The sequence below is a fragment of the Pseudonaja textilis genome, chromosome 8 (assembly GCF_049901715.1).
Source record: "Pseudonaja textilis isolate UNSWEBS1 chromosome 8, rPseTex1.2, whole genome shotgun sequence".
NCBI lineage: Eukaryota > Metazoa > Chordata > Lepidosauria > Squamata > Elapidae > Pseudonaja > Pseudonaja textilis.
This window is the reverse complement of record NC_141997.1, coordinates 9311072-9335331: the sequence shown is the minus strand read 5'-3', so window position 1 is coordinate 9335331 and position 24260 is coordinate 9311072. Positions and strand designations below refer to the sequence as shown.

General features: G+C 38.2%; 1 long non-coding RNA gene across 3 annotated transcripts; it reads right to left on the bottom strand.

Annotated features, from left to right (window-relative positions):
* Positions 1–4798: 4798 nt before the first annotated feature.
* Positions 4799–11929, bottom strand: LOC148125106 (uncharacterized). Of its 3 annotated transcripts, XR_015744537.1 has the most exons (4): positions 11705–11929; positions 7674–7824; positions 7432–7556; positions 4799–7326 (listed from the first exon to the last, which is right to left on the bottom strand). It is a non-coding gene; the product is annotated as an uncharacterized LOC148125106 (long non-coding RNA). The 3 variants fall into 3 exon arrangements; XR_015744535.1 differs by having other exon boundaries at positions 7432–7824; XR_015744536.1 differs by lacking the exon at positions 7674–7824 and having other exon boundaries at positions 11705–11925.
* Between the last annotated feature and the right edge of the window lie 12331 nt (positions 11930–24260).

Sequence of the window (24260 nt, the reverse complement as noted above, 5' to 3'; positions counted from 1 at the left end):
AACTGGTAGAATCCCACCCCTGGCTAGGAGGCACGCGCATGCGCAGTGCACGTAAGTTTGGCTGGGGCTCATGTGCCCACACCATGAGTGCTACCTGTGTGCTACCTGTGGCACACATGCCATAGTTCACCACCACAAGTATAGGATCTCCTGCTTGAGCAAGGAGCTAGACTGGAAGATCTCCAAGATGCCTTCCAGCTCTATTCTGATTCTGATTGTTAGATCTTGTGATCTTCGGGTAAGCATGGAGGCGAAGCCAAAGGGTAACTGTAACCATTTATTCAGGACAGCAACATAGTAGCAAGAGACAAAGCAGACTAGCTGGCAGTGCTCTTTCAGCCGTTAGCCAATGAATTTAAAGTATTTCCCCTTCAACAGAGTATCTATTTATATCATTTATTTTATCTTAAGATGTACCACATATCACATTGATTCCAAATATGGATTTTTTCTTCTTTAAAGGTTCACTAAATTTTCTTTAGTGCCTCTTCTCAAGATGCTTCAGAAAGAGTTAAGTCACATCTCTTTTGAGTTAACCTTTTAAAACATGAGCAGTGAGCTTGCTAATATTGATTTAATGCTGTTTTAAAAATTTATAGTTTCCTGAAGTTTTAATTGTTATGTCCTATTTTCATGGAATTTGTGAAGAAGCAGTATTAATACCATAAATAAGGAAGCAATGTAACAAACATCCTTTGCTTTTTCAAAACAGAAAAGTCATGATAAGGAAATCTGGCTGCAATCATCAGTCCTGATTCTTGAGACTTGTGCGCACTCGAGATATGAACTTAACCCTGTAATTCAAGGGTCTTCAAACTTGGCAAGTTTAAGACTTGTGTACTTCAACTCCCAGAATTCCTGACCTAACATGACTGGAGGAGGAATTCTGGGAGTTGAAGTCCACAAGTCTTAAACTTGCCAAGTTTGAAGATCACTGCTGTAATTAATTCATTTTTTTTATTTTTTTTTTTGGGGGGGGGTTCAATTATCCTAGAGGTTTTGGAATAAGCATTGTTATTTCCCCCTTTTTAATTATGGAACCCTTCTATTTTTGCTTGTGCTTTAATTATGGCAGATGTTTTTATTGTATTTTACTTTGTTATAAGCTGAAGCGAGTCAGGATGATTTGATGGTACACAAATTTAATAAACAAACAAAACTTAAGCCACATCTGAAAACTCATTAGGACATCTTTATAGTTCTATCCTTCTCCAGAAGGATTCCAAGTATGGAATTGCTCACAGTTGCCTGCTGCTACTTGGACATACAGAGTATGCATAGAGTAAGGATGTAAAGCAATGTTGCAAAGGAAGGTGGAAAGTGCATTTTCTGAAATGTCCTGCAATTAGGGAAAAAGAATCATATGTCCTTTTCTGTCTTTCAAGGAGGAGGATGGAGAGCGAAAAAATGACTGTGTAAGTTAGGGAAACTTTTCTCATTTTTGATTTTTAAAAAGATGGTGGTGGAATAAAATCTCATAGAAGATAACTGTGGAGAAACAAGGATATAAAGAATGGTTTTCTCAAAAGACACTCATTAAAGAAACTAAATAAAAGATAAATTCAGAAAAAAAGAGAAAAATGAACAGGAGACTGCTGGAAAAGGTTAAAAAGTTTCCTTTTGGGTGGGGACTTACCTTTTGATAGCTTGTTATTCTCCTCTCCCCAGTCCTTTGTTCCCATTTTAGAGGTGCAAAGCCTTGATTACTGTAAAAATGTTCTGCTGCAATTATGACTTTATTTCAAGAGAATGCCCCTGATCAGATTAAACCCAGCCATTTCAAACCCATTTCAGTGTTCAGGACACCCTTTTGACTTCAATGAATAACAAAACCAAAGGAAGGAAGCCTGCTTTCCAGAATAGGTTAACAATGTGACCTCTGCTGTTACTACCATGCAGTGCATTTACTTTTATTTTGGGAAAGTGGCTTCAAAATGTACATTCAGTGCAACTGAGGTATGTTGCTCTACCCAGTTACTCATGATTAACTTTGAAGATAAAGGCTGTTGTTAATTGACATTTTTGAAATAAATATATGGGTCAGACCAAGGAATAGGTATGTTAAATACAGGTCCTTGACCTTGGATAATAATGATTGGTTCAAAGGAAAAGCTACAGTCCAGGAGAAAAGCAGTCCAAATGTTCACAAATCACAAAAGCTTTATACAGTATGAACTTGGAAAGACTTTATAAAACATTAAGGAAAATAAAAATGCTACATCCCTAGACAATGAAAGATTTAAGATGATGCCAGGGTTTCTTTGACAGAGCTGCAATATTCCTATAGGAATTTATGAAATATATTGTTGAACTGTTTCATTAGCTGCAACTTCTGTTAATCAGTGATTAAATATTATGAAAAGTGTAAGTTAACCCCTCAATGCCAATCAGATTGATATGGGAAGGGCACCCATGACTATAAGATCAACACTCTACCTACCTCTTCCTGTTTGATGGAAGCACCTGGAAAAGGCCTTTTAAAACAAACAAAATGATATAGAGAAGCACATATAACCAGGAGATTATTCTCATTTATGTAATCTGAAGTACCTTAACAGAGTGCCTTTTAGAAACACTAAGTGTATTATCTCTCACTTTTCTTCACTTTGTGCTTATACTTTCTCCAATGTCTACCTTCTTATGCATTCTGCATTCCTTGGCAGGCTGATTCCAAGATTTATTCACCCAGTTGTAATTTCTGTTTGTTTTCTTAGGCAACAGAACATCTTTGGAGGAAATGAAAGCACTGTTTAGTGTTTCTTTCTATAATACTTCCCTCTCTTTGTTTGGCCAATCTCTATTATTTCACCATTGTTCCAAAAATCTCCATACAGGACCTCTCCTGTAGCTTTGACTCTTTAGTGGAGACTTCCTTTCTGTGCCCCTTTTTTACATTTTGGCAGATAGGAATTTATTTCTTCACTCAATCTATTGTACCTATGGCCCACTTGCATTCTCTACTCCACAATTTTTCAGAAGTGAGAGCTATAAAGCCATTGCTACCATACTTCCTTTATCTGTACACCTACTTTTCAATTAACATCATATAGCCTACTCATCCATATCTACAACCATATAATCTGTAACTCTGAAATCTTTTTCTCCACTTTGTGTACATATACCACTATTCTCAAAAACCCTCCAAAAATTCCTCATAATTAACCACCATTCTGTCTGCTTTCAAACTTCTGAAATGTGTTATTCCCTCACTGTGTTTGTGATCATCTTCTATTATTCATGTCTAATTTGACCTTTTGGTAGTATAGTGAACATGTGACTCAACTCTTCATATCCATCAACTAGTAACATAATTGATCTTGACCAGACACATTGCCTTCACTTTGATTTTTTTTTATATATTCAGTTATCAAATTAACTTGTACTTGAAATGAAATGTTGAAATCCATTCATTCCGATATGTGCCCAGTTAAAATTCTGCTAGAGGGATATTACTATAATCATATCTTCCTGTGTTTCAACAAGCTTATCTAACATATGCCACATATATCCAGTAGAGCTGTGTAATATTTTGGATTTGATGTGAAACAGCTGCTTTGGAGCGCATACAAGAATGTGTATATTCCTTTCAAGAGTCATATAGTTGCTGCAAGGAAGTTTCTGGGAGATTCTGGAAACAGACAAGGCTACTTTAATGACTTGGACATAGCTGCTCAGTTCACATTCGGTGTTCTGAAATCTGAAGCATTGCACACCATTGATATTCAACAAAAGGTTAATGGTGTCAATTAAAAAAAAATCTGAAGTTGTGTTTCTAATTTCAGTGAATTTCTCTTCACCTTTTTATTATTTCCCTAAGTTATTAGAATTCCTATTTGCAATATTTTGATCAAAATATTGCAGCCACTAACTTAAATCTGCTCATCCACTGGCATATAAGGAGGAGGACAGGGCACAAGGCACAATACCATTGCATTGGGCTGACAGTAATAGACAGAAGCTAACAGCTAGCATCAGTAATTCTTCCGCTGAGCCCCTAACACATATGTTCTAGAACAGGGCTGTCAAACTCAAGCCATTATGGTGGCGTCACATGACATATTGGGACCTTTTTCCCCTTCACTAAACAGGTGTGGGCACAGCCAGCACATGACACATCTGGCCCATGGGCCGGGAGTTTGACAGCCCTGTACCAGAATAACAAATTTTCCTCTGACTTGAGCTAACATCCTTATTTTCAGGAATATGTGTATTTGTGTGTTGTGCTTCTTTGATTTCTTCACCTGCTGTTCGCTTGGAGTTGAAAGCTTGATCTCTTTAAAAAAAGAATTCTGCTTGTCCCCAAGGGCACCCTATAAAATCCTGTGTACTAGTTTACAAATGCCCCACCACACAATCTTCAGCCTCTCCTATCAGGGGATTATTTCTCAGATCACCTACTCTATCCCAGCAAGATAAAATTAAAGGGAGAAAAAGGAAATAATGGCAACTGCTTCATTCCATCAGCTATAGAAGCAATCTTAATACAATTCCTTTATTTTTAGTGTTAGTGTTCTTTGTAATTAAACCCTTTGGAATGAAAAAGTAGCTTGAGATGCATATTTACTACATATGTTCATTTAGCTCATTCAGTTTCCCCAGTGGATCAATTTTGGACAGGAAATAGATCATATTCGTGGTCTGTCAAGGCACGGGCCAAACCAAACCCAAACTTTACTTTAACTAACAGCCTAGTCCTTTAGCATGACAGACCGAGGAGGAACGAGGCATTACTAATATTGAAATTGTTATTGTATTAAGTTCAGTCCAAACAGAATAATCAAATCAGCTTGCAATGCACTTTAAAGTGGATATATAACATTCTTTATTATGTTAATGCAAATGTATTCATGAAATATTCTTTATGTAAAAGTACCTAAGAACATAGATCCTTGCTTTGAATCAAAATCAGAACAGGACAATTTCAACAATCAGCATAGCAGAATGTACATGATCAAAAGTTGAAGACTGACCTTTGATAAATAGCTGTTTATTTTCTTCTCTATATGAGCCAGCTTTCCCTGATGTATTTATCAGGCTTTAACTTCATACCAGATATGATCTTAAGCAGGGGTATCCAAACTTGGCAATTTTAAGACATGGATTTCAACAATCATCTGAGGAATTCTGGGAGTTGAAATCCACAAGTCTTAAACTTGCCAAGTTTGGAGACCTCTGGTCTTAAGCTTTGCTGCTTCACAGTAACTTGAACCTGCAAATACAGTCTCCAACAATCACAATTGGGATAAGTAACTCATTGCTCAGCAATGCCATGATTAAACAAGACATCAGATGACTCTGGTGGGCTTATAATTTCACCTCAGCTGTAATTATTTGTTGAGACATCACACGACTCAACTTGTGATTTTACTGCTGGCTTCTCCATTTACTGTTGTTGGAAGTTGGCTGTGAGGCACACAGATGGCAATCATTTGACTGCAGGCCATTGTTGTGTTTGTAAATGCCCAAAGGTTGTGTAGCACCTGAAGCACAATCACATGACTAGGGGATACTATGATGGTCATAAGTTCAAGGACCAGTTACGAAGTTACTTTTTCAGTGCTGTCATAACTTTGAAAAGTCATTCAAAGGGCAGTTCTTAAGTGAGACTGAGCCACCAATTCTGTAAGGTCCAATTAAGGTATGTATATATCAAAGTTTAACTATTATTGCTAGATTTATCTAAAACAGAAAAGACCACAATCGGGAGCATTTTGGCACAAGTGAATATGGTACAACCATTTGAGTACAAAAATAGCAGGATGTGGAATATTAAACAAGAACAAAGGGTTGGGTATCAGGAAATAGTGTACCAGTTGAATGATTTCTATTCAAACTACCTGTCTAGTTGTAAAATACTAAATGAGTTTCTTTCACATAAGAGCTTCCTTATTTACCTTTGTGTTTTAATTGCCTTATATGGGATAGAAAATGTAAAACTGCAATCTAAATTTAAGAATTTAAATAATTTCTGGGAAGAGTAGTTTTACAGTTTTAGTTATTACCTGAGTTGGTTGAAAATAATTCTGAGTGTGTTTGATGCTTGACTATGTATTAGCAACTCTGTTCTTAAATGAATAGAGAAATATCTGTTAGCATGTAGCTCATTTTCCTTCACTTAAACCTACAACCAAGACATCAGAAGACTGTTCCAGCTGCCAAAGAAGGTGGCTTCTTAAAACCAAACACATTAAGAATGCAATTCATGTTGGAATTTATGGGAGAAACCAGCACATGGAAACCAGATGTGTTTTTCCATCCTTTAACTGTTCTACCTTTCTAATAAAAGAATAAACTGAAATTACTGCCAAAAGTAACAGTAAAGATGAACAAACCTGTGCTGAATATATGATAGGAAATGAACCATGTATGAAGAGTATGTATCGGACTGGAAATACTAATCCTTGCTCATATTGATACAATTAAAGCAACATAATTATAATCTGGACCAGTTAATGTTTATTGGGGTGAAAAGTAGTACAGTATATTTTTCTGTTGTAGGCTCACCACTATCTCAGATAGTATTGGGTCTTTATTGTATCCCAGCATACAATTTCACCATTGTTGGGTAGCCATCAGCAAGAGGAAAGACTAAGAGTGAGTAATTAAAACAAACCATAGCATGCTTCATAATCCCAGGTATTTTCATTTCCCTATTTAGCCATGGTTTGCAAATCACTATGCAGATTGAAATAGTTACACATCAGCAACACCAAGCTCAAATGGTGCTAATGGAGACCAAAAGTATAATCCAGTTGCAATAACCTAAACATTAAAATGGCTTCTAGATGGGTTGTTTCTTTGATAGCCACAGCAGCCATCCTTGACCTTGCAGTTTTGACTTGCATTTTCCATGGTCACATACACTCATGAAATATAAATATATGCAGAATAGAAATAGGGCAGCCTTACATATAAGCTATGCACACCTAATTACAATTCGTAATGTTTGACTGTACAAAAAAAAGAATGATAGAGTTCTGATTGCCTTTACCTAAATGGAACTTGGGAGTTTAAAAAATATAGGAAAGCAAGCAAATTTTTCTCATTATTAAGACAAAAACTCTTTGTTTTTGAAATAAAGAGATGTAGTTCAGTAACAGATTGCAAGTTCATGTAGTGTTGTGGACTCAAAAATAACTGGAAGAAGGATTTAGGACCTCCTTATTCTCTGTCTCTGAGAATTGCATAGGGATTATCTCTCATAATTTATAGATGCTCAGAGTTTTCTTTCCTGTACTATTATTCTCTCTGGTTAAACAAGTTCCACAAGATTTTTACATAAAACTTTTTCTTTTTAAGTCAACAGACCTGCTTTACTGGAGATGCCTAAAAAAAGAAAGAAAAATAAATTAGTGCATAAACCATTAGCAATTAGTACTTGTCATTCTGGAAAACAAATCCAGGCTGATGTGTGTTTATTTACTCACTTACCTACAAATCTTGCAGAACTAAGCATTGGTGGATTTTTCTTCTAACCTTACCCTTCTTCAATCGGTTACTTGTGACTTATGTATAAGGATCTCTCTGTATCATAAGTGCTCACTAATTATATCCCACTGTAAAGGGAAGAAAATATTTTTGAAACAGCTGACTTTGGGGGCTATGATAGTTATTAAGGCCATTTTTTTCCCCCCTAGGAGAACATATCTTCTGTTATGTGTTGCACTACTTACTACTCTTGATTGAAGAACTAGTGTCTACAGTTTCCTCAGAAAGGTATCTCTGTGTATATCCCAGGACAAGCATTCTCCTTTTGTTCCCCATAATCCATTTCATTTCTGACTATTTAGTGTTGTAATCAGATGTCTTTCAAGAATTTTTTATCTGTAGACGGATAATTAACATAAAAGAAGCAAGAATTGCTTTACTTTGGGGCTGATCCAGAGATATATGCCAAAATAGACCTGGAACCAGAAGCCAAGAATTCTTCAAGGTGTTTGTGTGGGAGGCATAAAATTGAACACCCCAGAATTTGGAAACAGCAGAACAAACTGAGGTAGAAATTAGTATAGGCAACCACAAAGACTTTTATAAATTCTTTTATTCAGGAACTCTGACAGTCTTACCATTCTTGGAGTTGTTAAAACAAACTCAGATTTTTAAAGTTTTCTTCTTTACAGTCACAATGAATACTATGGAAAATTCTTATGAGTGGTTCCAGACATTGGTGCTTGGCCTAATAAATGTGGCAGGCTAGAATATTTGGAGTTTCCCATAGCTCAGTGTGAACAAAGCAATCTCAAGTTTTTTATGACATATTTTATCTAAAAAATTCCAGTGATTAGGATTATAAAATAAACTATTCATTCTCAGCTACAAGTATCTTTAGAAACTGTAATCTGTACAGTAGTAGCAACATTACAACAGTACAATTAGTAACATTACAAATAATTCAACAGTGGAATCTATCTTGTTTTATTAAGTTCCTTTTTGATGAATGTGTTCAAGCAGAAGTTGGATAAAAAATTTCTCAGAAAAACTTAAATTCAAAAGCCTGTACTGAACTGGGTGTTGTACCTGAAAATCGAAATAGCTTTCTGATTCTGTTTCATGATATAAAGCAGATTTTATATATTATTAGCTTACAACGTTCATTGCTAGAGAATAGTATGTTAAAAGATGTAATCAAGAACAAAAGTTGGGTATCTTTTGTGATAAGGACAACACAATAGGAGCAGGTTATTTTTCCAGGTCTTGACATCTGAAATATAATTGTGGAAATTGGAGTTTTTCATAATGTGCACACATGCTTGAGAAAAGTATAGTGAGATGTAATTAAGAGACTTATTGCAGTGAGAGTCAGTCAAGTTCCCACGGAATCATGTGGCTCTCTGAATGACTTAAGTTAACCCCCCCTCCTTTTGTGTGTGTGTGTGTGTGTGTGTGTGTGTGTGTGTGTGTGTCCTCACCTACCTATCTTGCTGGATGACTGATGGGAATAAAATTAGGTCAGATCCCATGAAAATGAAACCTTCAAGAAAAAAGTAACAACATAAATGCAATTAAAAACCTGAAATTAGTGAAACTTGTTTCCTTTTGTTTCCAATTTTTTTTCCAATTGGCATAGAATTCGCTGCCAGTGGTGGAATAGGTTGACAATATATTTTCTATGCCATGACCATAAGGATTTACTTGTCTAACAAGAATTTTACACTAAATGAAGAAATAGTGCTGGCTTGAGGATATGTTCACATACATACATGCCAATTCTGAACCCGGTGTTAATATATTTATTACTGTTATGTTTCATGGGATTTTCTCATTACCAATTCTTTATAAGTGGCTATTTCTAAACAACATGCACAAAAATTGTGGGAAAACCGTATGAGTTTACTCACTGTATGAAGCTAAAAACAAACACAGCACAAAGAATTTAACTATGGTAGTAGTTAAGAGCAGTTTGACCCAATATTGTTTTGCTTCTCTGGGAAAATTATAGTTGGGTTCCAAATCCTCAAAATTGAATAGCAACCAGATGTTGAAAAAAAAAAAGGGTTCTGATCCAACCATCACCATCTGGGTCTTTTTCTAGTGAGAAAATTGGCCTTCCCCATTTTGCACCCCATAATCATGCTAAAATATTCCTATTAATGGATTCAAGCCTATACCAGAATAATCAGAATAAATGAAACACATGCTTCCTTATTTCAAATACCTTTGCTCTTTTGGGGGGTAGGCAGCAATGGGACTTTCAGAATCAAAGGTTCAGATGACATATTCCACCCTTAGAGGAACTTCATTAGTCCTGCTCAGATGTTTAGCTAAATTGTTCTCTAACTAGATAGAGAACTAAGAGCACATACATAGGTCTGCCTCTTCATCTTAATTGCCACAGGCCTGAAGACAAAGCATCTTTGTATTTGCTTGAATGTAACAACAAGTCTCTTCATAATCTAAGACCCTTCTTAATAAAGTCCTTATTTCTAGATCAAATTAAAACAATGCTTTATTAGACCAAACTGGTCATTTACAAAGACGTTATATCCAAATATGCCTCACCATTTTATGAACCTTCAGTTGGTCAAATCAGGTATGATATTATCTAACTATGGATTTCATAATCTTCCTCTCCTCTCCTCTCCTCCATGTTAAAGCATTTCTCATCTAACTTCCTGAACAACACAATGTAAAGTATTTTCCAGAAAACATTAATCTATGTCATAAAAATACTTATTCATTAGTAGCTAAAGTTATATCCTTATAAGCTACATTTAGGTTGCTCCTGTCCTGTGCTCAAGTCTGTTTGAGTAAACCCTGCCTTAGCATCAGCCTACAAGACATTCCATCTAGAATGCAGGCTAGCATGTCTTCCCATTGGTAATTTCCTGTTTCTATTCCATCCTCTATCAAGAAGTAATGATCAATTGTTTTCTTAAAGTAATCACCAAGCATTTTCCATTGTCTGAGCAGGTGTTCCTGGACATTTTGTTTTATGTATATAATATAGTATAGAGCAGGGGTGTCAAACTCAAGGCCCGTGGGCCAGATCTGGCCCGTGAGGTTGGCCTGGAAAGGGCGAGGGACCAGCCTTACTGCCTTGGCCTGGCCCAGCTGGGTGTTCCCTCTGGGCATGTGCAGCTTGTTTGCCCCATCCCGCCTTGCCCCGCCTAGCCCTGCCCCACCTCACCCCGCCCCTCGCAGCCATGCTTTATCATGCCTGGCTTCTCACCACATCCGGCCTTGCCTGGTTTTGCCTCCCTTTGTCTCATGGGGACACCGGCAGCAGCAGCAGCCTCAAGGTAAGTGCAGCCGGGTGCCACCTCAGGCAAGCGGGGCTGGGAAGGGTGCCTGGAGAGACGGCAGGCAAAGGCTGCTTGCAACTGTTTCTGATGCCTGGGCAGGGGGCTGGCAGAGCATCAGTACTTGTGCAAAGCTGAGGAGGGTGCTTGGGAGGGGTGTCAAATGGTGCTGGGGCATGGGGGGAGGGGTAGTCAAACTGCACAAACTGCAATGGGGAGCGGGAGTGAAAATAGGAAGCTACCACATCTAATGGCCAGGCAGCAGTGGGCAGGGGCTTCCCATTTTGACCTCTCCCCACTGCTGCTACCTCTCCGCCTAGACTGTGGCCTAAAACCAAATGGACCGTTCAGCTGTCCCCCCTCACCATGACCCAGCCCCCTCCTCAGCCGCACAAGACAACATGCTGAGATTGGGACAGTACAAAAGGCATTTGAAAGCCGATGGGAGGCTTGAAGCAAATGATTTTGCTGGCCCAAAGTCTTGTCGGCTTGCAAACACTTTTCATGCTGTCCCAATCTTGACATGAAAAGCATTTGCAAGCTGATGAGACTTTGGGGCAGCAAAATCATTTGCTTCAAGCCTCCCATCGGCTTGTAAACACTCTTGGTGCCGAGACTGGAATGGTGCGAAAGGCCTTTGCAAGCCTTCAAGCACGGGATTTCATTGCCCCCAAATCTAGTCATCTTGCATGGCTGAGGAGGGGGCCGGGGGGGATTGAACAATACTGCATGAACTGCAATGGGGAGGGGAGTAAAAATGCTAGCCCACCATAGGCAGCAGTGGGCAGAGACCTCTCTCTTGCCTCCGTGCCTGGACTTCAGCCTAAAATCGAAAGGGCGGTTTGGCTGCCCCACCACCACACCCAGCACTGTTCAACCACACCACACTCCCCCTCCCCAGGCACCTTCCCTAGCTGTGCACAAGCACCGATGCTCTGCTGGCTCACCCAGACTTTGGTACTCACTCTGGATCACCGCTCCCAGTCTTGTCTGGCCCATCAGAAGTGTCCCTCAATGTGAGTGATATCAAGATGGCCATGCCCAGTCACATGACCACAGGTGGGATTCAGTTGGTTCTCATCAGTTCGCCTGAGCCGTTAGTTAATTGCTTATGCAACTCGGAGAACCAGCTAAAAATAAAGTGCAAGACAGCTCTCTCTCTCTCTCCCTTTCCCTCCCTCCCTGCCTTCAGTTAATGGCTCCGTGTTGCAGCTGGAATGCAGCCATACACTCTGAATCTAGTCAATAAACAACAGAAACTGACAGGATTAGGGTAGGGAAACCCATCAATCACCCATCTAGGGATGGGATTAACCTCTTCCCTTCAGGAAGAAGGACAAGATTACAAACATTTTTATTATAAAGAGTATTAAGTGACACTTCTGTGATCAGCTGATACTCCCTGGACTTCCCCAAGACCTTTTGTAGCTGCTGCAGTGTTGGCTACTTCTTGTTTCTTCCTGGGGGGAAAGATACAGGATGGGACAATGATGCAGCTTGATCCTACAGGCCCTGGATTTAATGCATGTGTGATCCAGCCAGCTGTATTGCTTCTGCTGTGAAGTACGCAATTTAGAACATAGAATAATAGGGTTGGAAGGGTTAATGCCTTTTGACAGCACTCCCAGGCTTTCAGTTAGCCTGAGTGGCTGCTCTTAGTTTCCCTCTCAGCTGCTGCATTTGCTTTGGGGTTTTGACTTTTTAAAAAAGGGGCAATGGCTGTTTTATGTTTTCTGCATTGTTTTAGTGTTTCCTGGCACTGTCCTTTTGGGGTGTGCTTCCCTCACTCTTTTTGAAAGCTTCTAGTGATGGGGCACCCACAACTTCTGAAGGCAAGCTATTCCATTGGTTGATTGGTCTCACCCTTAGGAAATTTTTCCTTAGTCCTAGGTTGCTTCTCTCTTTGGTTAGTTTCCATCCATTGTTTCTTGTTGTGCTTTTTGGTGCTTTGGAAAATAGATTGACTACCTCATTTTTCTAGGATTCTCTCAAATTTCCTCACAAAACAATTAATCAGTGGAACAACTTGCCTCCAGAAGTTGTAAATGCTCTAACACTGGAAGTTTTTAAGAAGAGATTGGATAACCATTTGTCTGAAGTGATATAGGATATACTGCCTAAGCAAGAGGTTGAACTAGAAGAGCTCCAATGTCCTTTTCAACTCTGTTATTCTATTCTAAATATTGGAGCAGTGCTATTTGATTGTGATTTGAACTAAAGAGAAATTTCCTAAGGGTGAGACCAATCAAGTTGACCATGCCCACCCAGTCATTAGGGCAGAGAACTGGTTGTTAAATTATTTGAATCCCACCACTGCACATTACCACCCAGCCATGCCCACCTGGCCCTTTGAGGGTGACCATAATGCTGATTTGGGCCTCAATGAAATTGTGTTTGATACCCCTGGTATAGATTGTATATTCTGTATATATAAATTTAACTTTATGTGTCAGTGCGAGGGGGGATGTGTGTAAAGCAAAGAAGTAGAAGGCTTTCATCTTAACATCCAAACAAACCATGGAATATTTGGGCTGTCTGAAAGTTGAGAGTGAAATCCAGCTCAGGTAACTGAAAAATAAATGAAATGGTGGAACTGTACTGTTAGAATAAATAAACAAAAGATAAAGGAAAGGCAAGAAGCTTGGAAAGAAAAAAGTAATTAAAAAGAAAATTTCTTACTCTGTTTTAAAGTGGCAACATTCGTACCACACAACAATTCCAATTCTAACAATTGGAATAAAATAGTAGCCCAAAACAGTGTTTGTCAACCCCAGCATGCTGGCTAGGGAATTCTGGGAGAACATCTTAAAGTTGTTGAGATTGAGAAACACTGGCCTAAAACATTAGTACTACCACTTACCATTAGATCAGTTGAAGAGAAAGTTATTCTTCTAAAAAGTAGCTAACAAATTGCTTAGGTTAGGCAAAATGAAAGTTTTCTAACTCAAACAAATAGGAATAATCAAGCCAACATAAGTAAGAAATGCACGTTTCTGAACTGGGACAGAAATATGCATGTGGAGGTTGATTTTAGAGTGGATGAAGGATCAATATCTGTCTCTGTCAATATCTGTCTGTAAATGGTTGCCACAATGCAAGAAGTAAGTCTGGATCTGTTGCTACTATGCATTTTACAGCATATTGCTAATGTAAAGTTACTGAAACAGTATTTAAAAAGAACACAATCAGCTTGACATAGCAGTACTTGGGAGCTAGGGCACTCTCCTTCTTTTAGATCTATAATTTTAGTTTCCCTACAGTATTGCTTTCCATAGCAGTCTGTGATACAAAGCAAACAAAACAATATGAAAACTCCACATGAAAGTTAAACCAGCATTAAAGTTATATTTGTAAGGGAGTCCAAGTAAAGGCTATACAATTGGGAAGAAAATTTACTGTCCATTGCTTTTTTTTTCTTTTACAATCCTGTAATCCCTTTCTTTGGAGTGGGGTCGGCGTGACTGTATGGAGATGAGTGTTTACCGGCCAGATGCCCTTCCTGACACCTATGTGGAATTTGCAGCAGATATTTTCTCTTTGTACCCTGATAGAGAAACATCTGTTGCTGCCTAGGACTGAACTCTCAACCTTCTAAGTGGGAGGGCAAGCATCTTCACTTCTAGGCCATCACGTTGCTCTATCTATTGAAAATAATATTAAAGAAAAGGGATACTGACTGAGATCATAGAGCAAACATCGTATATATATATATATATATATGAAAACTTGGAAATATAATATGTGAGAAATCATAAGGCTTCATAGGCTGTTATCTTTTATTTCAGAAGTATGACATCTAATTTAGGTTGGCTGCAATTTGCTTTGCACCTTGAAAAGGTTGGGAGACTGCAGTTAGCATAAAATACAGCTGAAGATGCATTTACTTTTGACTTGCTTTTTGCACAATTCAAGATGCCATTAATATTTTGATGCCTGCATATGGAAGCTGCTACCTTCTCCCAAATGCATGTAACTTGATTTGTAGTCATCAGTGGAAATCTTTTGCATCCATCCTGTTGTCTAAATAAGAATGGTGGATCTTCAAGATATGGCTTTATTTTGCTCTGCTATATAAATTTAATAAATAAAAATAAATCTGCAATAGTGAATTTCCTATAAGAAAGAACAAACTAATACTCTCTTTATACTGCTTTAGGTTGGTTGTGAAAAAGATATTTGAAAATGATATTCTTGTTATAAAAAGTTTTATAATGCACTTTTTCATGGTTCTTTGTTATTCTACCCGAGAAACATCGAGAAACACAGTGTTTGGGCTGGAGTAATATTAAACTGATAATTTATAATCAAAAGTCCAATATCATTTTTTAAGAAAAATCATGTAGGAAGGTAATCAATCTCTTTGTTAAGTTTGTATTTTAGCAGATTTGGAAATAAACCCAATATGATTGTTAGAGCCAAAAAAGGTTTGTTTGTTGGTTTCCTTTCTTGATGCCTGGAACACTCTGCCGAGATAAATGCTCTGTTGTCAAACAAGCTCTGATTGTGGAAAAAAGGAATTGCATTAAATAATAAGAAGCACAATAACATATCTGAATCCTTCTAAAATCTGATTCTGTTCGGAAGAACATAATTCTCTTTCTTTTTTCTTTCTAACATCAATAATGACATTGCAGATCAAGCTCAGCTGGTTCTTTGTACTGAAGTTACTGGCCACTAACTTTTCAGAATCAAAGATTGGGGAAATGAAAACTGAGTAGCAGAAAATGTAGCCAGTCTACTCCACAAATGAAAAGAATAAAATAATAAAAAATTCCCAGAGCCGTTCTTGTTCTTGTGATCTTGGCTTGTTTAGCCACACACCAAGGGGCCAGAAGTTGAATTACCATAACTGTGGTTAAACAACCACATGGTGCAGAGTATCATTTCCATGATGTCACTTTCTGAAGGGCATGCTTGTGTTTCAGTCAGTCTTTGGCTTTTCTAAGACTAGTATACAAAATCTAATTACAGAGTCTCTCTCCTATCCAGCAATGCCTTTGCTTCCTCTCTAGCACTCTCATTTACCACCACATTGCTGTAATTTAATAAAGACCAGTATACAAATGTAAAAATCTGAGGGTGGAGAGAATTCAGAAAAAAAAACATGGACAAAATTTTTTAGTTGATCTCTAAATATCTTTCTTTTTCCCCTAACCTTATATTAGTATATTTCCTGGGGTATAGAGATATGTTTAGTCTTTACTGTCTGTCTTTACTTGCATGGGTGCTGGAACTGCCTAAATTTGAGATTTCCTGTAGTAGCACCCTGAATACTTATTTGTTCAGATCTTCAATGGTTTACTAGGATGTACATGGGGCTGAATTAGCACCTCTGCCTTTTTTCTTTTGTCATTCATTTCTGGAAGGAAGTTACACATAGTGCAATGTGTATATAGTGCCAGTGATTATTTGATAGTAATCTATTGGTGCAAAGAACGGTAGAATGCATTGACTGCTTGAGCAAGAAGAATCTCATATGTGACAACATTAAATCACTTCAACATACATTAAAACCTGATTGCAAAACAAATGACTCTTTAGTGGAGAACCTTTTTGGAAGAGGATTGATAGAAAAAAACCCCAAATATTTAAATATGAAACACAAATTAGAGAAATAGAATAACTGGCTTCTCTAGACATATTGGCATGTTTCACACAGTATTTGTAAAGGGAAAATAGCTATATGGAAATTATATAACAACACTGTAAAAGTATCAACAGAGTCTGTTATTGGATAAAATGACAATCTATTTTGCCTGGTTTAAGATATCTACCACTTACAGTATTTGTACTTATGAAGAAATGTAATAGGAGAAATGTAATATTAAGGAATCAGGGTGGTGATTCCATTAGGAAACTACCACACCATAGTTTAATTTAAGGTTGCTCTATAACAAGCATCTATATTGTCTAGCAACTGGACATCATTTATTCTGATGATTAAAACAGAATTTGCTTCAATGGCTTTCAGAGTATAGTCGCCAAAGAAACATTATTCTTATGTGTATTTTGGTAATTTTCACTGAATCAGTCATTCTTTTCAACTCCATTCATTAATATTTCTAAGTCAAGATACATTTATTATTCTGTTTATACTAATTTCAAGCAGAGGTAGAATAAAATCTATGATAGGCATATTTACTGTAAAGCATCTTTATGGAGCTTAATAAAGCTTATTCAAATCTTGGGCATAAGGTTATATTTATGCATGAGTAACCTCAGTTTTATCACACTGTTTTCTAGTTTCTTGATCTACCTCAGTTACTGTGTTATTCTTATACCCTTTCTCAGTCCTTACCATGTAAATGTAGATTATGTACTGTAGAGGAAAGGCTACCCATCTTTCCTATTAACTATGCTGGTTGAGGTTGTTGGAAACATATGGCATGAACCAAGGTGTTTATAACATATTATTTGATAAATGTGATTATTCATAGTTTTGATACAGCTAATACACTACAGAATCTGGACTAATAACTTATTACTCTTCTATGTAAAGACTGGTTTTCATTTAGTATGTTTCCAAATCCTTTCTTCTTACCTCCCTGATGCATTCATTTCATGTCATTCCAAACTGACTAGTAAAAGTCCCAGGAATGCTGAAACAAAAGAGTCTCAGAGTTGCTTTATTGATGATATGGGTGGCATATAATGTAATGTAATGTAATGTAATGTAATGTAATGTAATGTAATGTAATATAATGGAGCCTCGGTGGCGCAGTGGTTAGAGTGCAGTACTGCAAGCTACTGCTACTGCAATTTGGTAGACTGAATCCCACCAGGCTCAAGGTTGACTCAGCCATCCATCTTTCCGAGATGGGTAAAATGAGGACCCAAATTGTTGGGGGCAATATGCTGACTCTGTAAAACTGCTTTGAGAGGACTGTAAAGCACTATAAAGCCAGGGGTGGGATTCTACCAGTTCGCACCTATTCGCTAGAACCGGTTGTTAACATTCTAAGCAGTTCAGAAAACCAGTTGCTCAAAGAAATTACTGGCCTAATCCTGTAAGGAAGGCAGGAAGGAAACATTTTGGTGTTGCTTACAGAAACTGCTTCTCCGTTAACCCTTATTACATTCTTGGCTGGACTAGACTTCCTGTCTCAGGAACATCTCTGGAGTTTATTTCCCCTCCTTTACTGGTACTTTGCTTGTGTGGAATGACCATTCAAAGTTACAGTGGCACTGAAAAAAGTGACTTATGACCATTTTTCATACTTACGACTGTTGCAGCATCCCCACAGTCATGAGAGGCCAGGCGATGTGAGTGATATTGAGTTGGCCACACCCAGCCAATAACATGACCACCAAGCCACATTCATCCAGTCACATGAATACCAAGCCATGCCCACCACCTAAGCCATGCCCAGAGAACCGGTTCTTAAAATTTTTGAATCCCACCCCTGTATAAACGGGTATATAAGTCTAAATGCTATTGCTATATATATATACATATACAGTATTTTAAAAATAAATAAAACAATAAAAGAGAATCTTACATCTGACCAATCTGACTGCATGCCCCATTTCATTTAGTCCTTATATCTTTTAATAACTGTGTAGCCCATTGAGGATTGTGAGATCAAACTTAAAGCTTTGTACTCCAGACTGTCAAGTTAGTTCAGAAAACTGAATATAGAATTTTTCCACATGCATTAATTTCACTCCTTACCTTAGTGTGTTTTTGAGAATATTTGTTTGTTTTCCCTCTTTTTCATTGTCTTGTCAAGGTTCCCTGTAGATTTAGCATAGACTTAATTTACTTTCTTCTCTTATTATTGTTGCTATGGTTATATTTTGAATTTTTGCACCTTTCATCTTGCTTTTATTCTAACCTGTTTGGCTGTCTAGACAGCTTGCTTTGGAAAAGATTAATTAAGCACACAGCATTTTTCAGTATGTTGTTTTTTTCCAATATCTTTTTTTTTCTTTTCAAATTTTGGCATTAGTGACATGATTCAAGTTTTTAATCAAAGGCATCCAAATGCTGGTTAGCCCAATACAAATCAAATACAGGGCTACAAAGCCCTTCAGTTTCCATGAAAACTGCAATTGCTTGTTCCTGTATGATGGGCTTCAGTGGGAAAGAATAGATTGAAGATGGAAAGGAAAACAAACAGGCTTGCTTGCCTTTCAGAAAACATATCTGGATGCCAATTGACTTCCATTGTTTTTCACAGGTCATTCAGATTTCTATCCCAAAATTGTATTGTTTTGAATATTGAGAGCCAGTTTAGTCTAGTGATTAAGACCCCAGGCTAGAAAGCTGAGTTCTAGTCCTGCCTCAGGCATAAAAGCCAGCTGGGTGAATTTGGGCCAGTTACTCTCTCTCTGTCCAACTTAACATACAGAGTTGTGGTGGAAAAAATAGAAGGAGGAAAAAGTATTAGCAGTGATGGGATTCAGCCGGTTCGGGCCGGTTCAGGTGAACCAGTTGTTAAAATTCTGTACTGCCCCGTCCCACCCAGTCACTCCTCATCTTACTCGTTCGCCCCGCATGGCTGCTCCTGCTCTCTGTCTTGCTTGCCTCAACCACACGGTCTCTGCAAGCTAGCCAGCTTGCCTGTCTTTGCCCCAGCCTCCCACATGGCCCAGATCTCTGCCGAGCCTTCCTTCGCCATTCTCCGCTGCCTCCAACGCAGCCCAGCTACCTGCCTGTTTGGAGAGCCTTTCTTTGCTTCTTTGCCGGTGCGCATGGACTCTTACAGAGCCTCCCTAGGGCTCCCAGGCCTCTTACAAGCCGAAATGGAGAGAGTTCCTGAGTCTGATCCAGCCATCCCAGGCCCCCTTCGGGCCTTCCTAGGGTTCACAGAGTTCCTGGGCCCGATCTGCCCTCCCCACCCCATTTCCCATGGCTTTACTGTACTTACTTTGTGAAGAGCTGTGGAAGAGGCTGAGCCACGTGGCAGAGAAGCCAAAGTCTTTTATTCAGAAGGCAGTGAAGCTGTAAGAACATGAGATGTAAGGAAAACAGCTTTCTCCATCTGAATAAAAGTCTTCGGCTTCTCTGCCATGAGGGCCTGCAGCCTTAGTTTTTACCCAGTCTGGTCAGGCTTACTTTGGGCCCAGTCTGCTTGCTGCTGACTGGCTAGTACGAATGAGCAGCTTCAGGGATTGGGGTGTGGCAGCCAATCAGCAAGGGCCTTGCAGTTCAGCGCAAGGAGACAAAGGAAGCAACCTTCCCTTTCATTGGCTGTTGCTTCCACCTCAATCCCTGAAGCAGGAGGTTGCTGTGGCCCAGGCCAGGCTTAGACCTGCTGGCCAAATGGCTCCAGCCGAAGTCTTTTACTCAGAAACTGGTGAGAATGTTTTCCTTAGATTTCATGTTCTTCCAGCTTCACCATCATCTGAATAAAACACTTTGGCTTCTCTGCCAGTGGGCCAGCCTCTTCTGGAGATCTTCAAAAAGTAAATAATAAAGTAAATGGCAAGATTAACATTTCCATTATTTTCAGTGGGAAGTAGAGGTAATTAAGTTAGCATGAATGTAACCTCTTAAGGTTATGTTTAAAAATATGTTTATATGTAAAAAATGTCCCTGATTTGCAACTAAATCATTTATTTCCATCCTTTGATTTTTGCAGCAAATTATACATTTTTGTTTTGATAAAAGCAAAGTGAATATTAATTTCTTCAAACCTAGTTCCTCTCTCACCATCCTCTAAAGCTCTATTCCTTAACTGATTTTTCTTAATAATTTGTTTATTTAGAATAACATAAGCAGAAAAAAAGGTAGTAGAACTCTTAAGGGAGCAAAATCCCTATAGCTATATAATGCTGGTCTCTAAAGTGGTCTTATTGCCACAGTAAAAAGCAGTAAAAAACAATGTTTCCAAAATATATACTGGTACTTGCTAAAGTTTTAGAAGGTACCAGTGTTAACTGATAGCTGCTTCCATTAGCAGAAGAACAGCTTCCAATATAGGGGAGAATAATCACAAATCCAGCAAGTTTTATATTTGCTTGAGAGTCTGAGAAACCTTTTGCTAATGATAGAATGAGACTTCACTGAACAACTAATGTAGTTTTGTCTTCTTGTAGTTCTTGAAATCCATGTCACAGAATTCAGTGTTTCAAAGGTATTCATTTCATTTTAGCCATCTTTGACATAAGATTGCCAGACTTAAAAATTCTGAGTATTTAAACATTTCATGGAAAAGTCTTTATAATACTACTATCAAGCATTGTATCAAGCTTGTCAAATTTCTTGTTTCTGATCAGATTGCATTTCACAATGCTTCAAGTGTATAATGGCTTATTTAGTAAAAATTATACCTTTGTAGCAAAAAAAAAAAAAAGAGTAAGTAATCCATAGGAAGTGGGGTGGAGAGGAATAAGTGGAATCTGAGACGCTAGTGAAGCAGGCCCAGTCTGTGGAGACCCAGCAGGGCAGGATGGGGTGGGGGAAGCAATTGTGGGGGCTCCAGGGGAGCATGAGGTATCTTAGTGGATTGTGGGACGCATTGGATGGGTTTGCTCCAGCACTAGGCCCCACAGGCTGTTCCCCAGCTTGAGATACCTCATGTGCATTTAAGGACCTGCACATTTGATTAACAAATGCATTGGGGAAAGCAGGGTGTGATCCTATTCATTTAATGTGATTCAGTCAAACAAATCCCCAGATTACAAATATAATTGGCAGGCTCTATTACATTTGCAATTGGAGGATTACCTGTATAATGAGAGTGAGGGAGGGTCTCAGGGAAGTCTTGCCTTAGTACCACACGAGTTCTGTGTCACATTCACCCTGGCCACGCCCACCCAGTCACATGACCACCCAGCCAGTTATTAGGGCAAAGAACCGGTTGTTAAATTATTTGAATCCTACCACTAAGTATTAGGTATGTTTGCTGCCTTGAGTTATGTAAAAATAATAAAGCTGGAATACAAATAAATAAATACATATTTCAAGGTAAATTGTGATAAAACTATTGGTCCAGGGGCCCCTAAGAATTTGTTTAGTCATATTAAGATTTTTCATTGCCTGATGTTTTTAAATTAACTAAAATACTGCTGGGGGAAGGGGAATCCAACAAATTATTATTTGTATCTATTATTATTATTATAGCGGAAATTTTGAGTAGTTCAGAGAACCGACAAATACCACCTCTGATTGGAGATTTTACAGTGTCCTTCCCCTGCCATGCCCACCAAGCCATGCTCATGGAACCAGTAGTAAAATTGTTTGAATCCCACCACTGCCCTTAGTAAGTTAAGTGTTTAAAACATTGGACTGAAGAGATTTGGGCTTTGTCCCCTGCCACAGAAACTCCCCAAGTGACATTCGGCCACTCAGGGTCTCTCAGAGGAGTTAATGAAAATGTTTCTCATACCCAGATGGCCAATGCCATCCACAAACCCAAACTATGGTTAAGCTACATCGATGACACATTTGTGATTTGGCCCCATGGAAAAGGAAACCTAAATAATTTCCTTACACACCTAAACAGCACACACCCCCAAATCAAGTTCACCACGGAAACGGAAACAAACAAACAACTACCATTCCTAGATGTACTAATATACAAAAAACAGATGGCACACAAGGACACACTGTATACCAGAAGAAAACACACACTAACCGCTACCTCAACGCCCAATCCCGCTACCACCCAGCACAGATAAACTCCGTGGCTAAAACACTAATTACTAGAACCAAACGCCTGGCAGACAAGACACACATTAAGACTGAACTATGCACCCTGACTAAAATACTGACAGCCAACGGCTTCCACAAAAGCAAAATCACCAGCTTGATCCACAAAAACACACTGAGACATAATAGAGACCCAGAAGATGAACAGACCTATGGAACAGCTGTCCTGCCCTACATAAGAAGTACTACAGACAAAATTAGTAAGATACTACACAGACATCACATCAAGACTGCCTTCAAAACAGACAGAAAAATAGCAGCCATCCTTAGAAACCCCAAAGATAAAATTGACCTGGAAAACCAAGGCATATATGAAGTCCCCTGTGCATTATGCCCGGCCACATGCATTGGACAGACCAATAGAAGAATAAGTACCCATCTGGATGAACACAAAAATGCAGTCAAAAAGCTGGAACACACTTCCTCACTAGTCCAACACATGGAAGCCACAGGTCATAGCCTCAACTTCAATGGCACCAAAACCCTAGCCACTATAGAAAACCCCAGCCACAGAATCATCAGAGAAGCCATAGAGATTGAAAAAAGACAGAAAGCATGAATAGAAGAGATGATTCCACCAGACTGTCAATCATTTGGAAGCCTGCACTCACAAACAAAAAAATCTCCACACCACAAGCCAGGCAAACACCTGGGCACAAACAGATCCCCCCGATACCTCCAGCTCAAACACACCCCAACCAGGCACCCAGATGAAACCTAGCTTCCTAACTAATGATAGCCGTCCATTTACCTGGAGCCAAGCTACACTAAAGGCCTCCAATAAAGTAACACAATGTTGCCAGCCAATCAAGATACAAAAAGAGCCAAAAAACAGACAAGATATTAGAAACACCAATCAAGCAGAACACAGCAAACTCCAAGACCAATAAACACAGACCAAGACTCCCAACCAATCGGGATGAAGAAAAAACCATTCTAGCACAGCAATTGGCTGCCCCAAATTTAAATCTGAAACCACTGTAAAAGTCTGACTCACAGATGAACACAATACAGAAGCCTGATGATGGCAGATGAGATTCTGCCGAAACGATGCTACAACTTTAAAAGCACAACTACAATGACGTGGGAAAATACCCGAACAAAGCTGAATGCCATACATGTAAGTACCCGCGAAAACTTAAGAATATATATATATATATTTTCTTTCAGAAACTAGTGTGTATTTTAAGAATGTACCAAGAAGAATTCGACTGGAAGTTATGTGTTATATTGAATATTATAATTGTAAAGGCATAAATTGAAGTTTAAATAAGAGTTGAATGGACAAAAATTAAAAGATACAAAGGTGTTATACTCCAATCAGTAACTACAGGGGAAAATATTGTTTAATGAGAAAAGAAAATATGAAATCAAAACTGGACAGAAAAAAGTATAAATATAATGATTAGAAAGATATTGAAACTTAGAAAAAGATATATATATATATAATTGAATTTAGAAAGGAATGAGGTAATTAAAAGCAAGGTTGAGAAAACTAAGGGAAGGGAAAAATTATTGAGAAAATGTTAAAATAGTAATAAGATATGGAATAGAACACAAAGATGAATATGAAATTGAGTTTGTGTCTGTATGGAGAAGTGATAACCCGTAACCATGCTATTCTCAAAAAAGATATTTTATTTGTATTATGTTTTGTGAAAACCCAAATAAATTTTTTACAAATATATATATAACTGATAGAAAATAATAGCTACTAATTGTTAATTTGAATTTCAGCTTTAAAAGCAGCATTTAACACTGCAATAAAAATTGATGACCAGTTACCCATGGATCTCTTCAAGAAGATTTTTAAATACTGTACTAATATCAATAATTTTGCTTCTATTTCGACTCTAGCTAAACAT